The sequence below is a fragment of the Octopus sinensis genome, linkage group LG6, assembly GCF_006345805.1.
Source record: "Octopus sinensis linkage group LG6, ASM634580v1, whole genome shotgun sequence".
In the NCBI taxonomy this organism is placed as follows: domain Eukaryota; kingdom Metazoa; phylum Mollusca; class Cephalopoda; order Octopoda; family Octopodidae; genus Octopus; species Octopus sinensis.
Window position 1 is genome coordinate 93,666,736 of NC_043002.1, and position 2,500 is coordinate 93,669,235.

Below are 2,500 nucleotides of genomic sequence, written 5' to 3' on the forward strand. Positions count from 1 at the left end.
AACAGATGATAAATATTGCCAAATCAGGAGAATTGGGAGGTTGATCAACCAGTTCAAAGCAGCCATTGAAATGAAGGACTTGTATGCTGGAGCATTGTCCTGATAAAAAAAAAAAAAGATCCCTTTCATCAGTTTTCCTGGGTGTTTGGTTTTGTTAGTCTTTTGTCACTGCCTCAGTAAGTTGGCATATTACTCTCCATTGATGATGTGGCCTTTTTGAAAACAGTCAAGGAACACAATGCCTTTTGCATCATAAAAAAATGAGGCGGTCACCTTCCCAGCAAATGAAACAACCTTGGTCTGTTTTGGAGCAGGTGAGGAGGGGTGTTTCCATTACATGGATTCTCTCTTTGTCTCTGGTTCAAAGTGATGAACCCAACACTCATTTTGGGTTAGGAAACACTCAGGTAAACCAGCTGGATCTGCCTCATACAATGTCAGATTTTGCTGTAATGTGATCAGCCAGCCTGGCACATCTTTGATCAGATCTCAGAAGACATGGCACCTGCTGAGCAGAAATCTTTCTCATGCCAAACTCATTGTGCAGAATATTTTCAACTTTCTCATGGGATATGCTATTAGCATTTGCTATTTGATACATTTCACCACATGGGGAACATAATGTTTTCCTTGGTGGTGGCATTTGCAGGATGTCCAGCTTTTGGATCATCTTCAAAACTCTCTGAAGAGTTCTCCTAAATTTAGCTGCCTGCTTTTGAACTGTTGATAAAACTGGAGTATCATCCCTTAATATAGCAATGATGTCAGCATGAATATCCTTAGGAGCTAAGCCCTTTTCTCGCAGGTACTTGAGAATGCCATGATGCCAATTTTTGTTGATTTTTCAAGAGAAGTCACTAGTTAGTCTTGAAGTTTTCTTTGAACAATCAGATGTCACTTTATGTGGAAAGAAACAATGAGGTTATTAATAAGAAGGATTTGAAATTAATGCCTGCATGACTTCACAGTATTAGCATCACTCTTTCATAGCCAGCCTATGAACTTTTCAGCCTACCCTTGGAATTTCAACAACATCATAATTTGTGTCTGTATGCTTGCATGCATGCATGCATGCATGTATGTATGTATGTATGTATGTATGCATGTATGTATGTATGTATGTATGTATGTATGTATGTATGTATGTATGTATGTATGTATGTATGTATGCATGCATGTATGTAATGATATCTAAATGTAAGATCCAATAATATATATATATATTATATATATATATATATATATTATATATATATTATATATATACATATAGTGACTTAAGGTTCGAGAAGCTCTCAGACCTTGAGTCACTCTGTTACTTCTGCTAAATATTAATAAATTATATACATATAATCATATTTTGAGTTGTATTTTTCCTGCTTGTATCAATATATATATATATATATATATTATATATATATATATAATTTAAATAATGAGGGAGATAAATTGAATATTAATTTAATTAGTATCAATTTAAAACCAGTATCCTAGCATATAAAAAATCTGAAAAATCAGAAAAAATTTCAGTACATGTGTATATTTAGGGAAACCACTAGGTGGATAACCACACGCTAGAAGAAGATCACATACGATCTTCTTCTCTTCGCTGAATTTTCTCTGTAGAACATTTTTTCTTTGTAGTTAGATCGTATGTGATCTTCTACTAGCGTATGATTATCCACCTAGTGATTTCCTTAAATATACATATATAAATATATATATATATATATATATGTATGTGTGCATATATCTGCCTGACTGTCTATCTATCTATCTATCTATCTATCTATCTATCTATCTATATATGTATATATATGTATGTATGTGTGTGATGGTGCATGGCTTAGTGGTTAGGGTGTTGCACTTGCGATCATGATTTCAATTCCTGTTTCTATTCCTATTCCTGTTTTCAGTTTCAATTCTGGTGGTGCATGGTGTTCTTGAGCAAAGTACTTTATCTCGCATTGCTGCGTGATCACTTAGAAATTTTAACTCCAAATAAGTTGTGTAGGGCAAAAATTGTATAGAAGCTATAGCATAATGAGAATGAATGGAAATTTGGTTAATACTAAGGATGAAAAAGTTTCCTCATGTAAACACATGACCAAATTCCTATTGATCAATCTTAAATAATTTTTCACTCGCCCCTTGCTTAAATTAGTTTTAGGTGTTTTATTAAAAATATTTCACTTTGCATCACTATATCTTACACCATCTTGGTATTTTTATTTAACAATTTCTTCTAACAATTGCATGACTCACCATATATAGGGCTAACACTTTATCTATCTCTCCCTGCACTTCCTTTTCTCTCAATGTGTCTGTTTTTTTTTAAAAAGTTATATCTTTCCTTAGTATATAATATACCTATAATTTTTTGTATTTTTTTGTTGTTGCATAACGTGTCCATTTAAACACCCTCAACACACCCATTCTGACTATTACTGGTTTATGTTACTTGTCACAACCATGTGTGTATATCTAGGTATGGATCTTA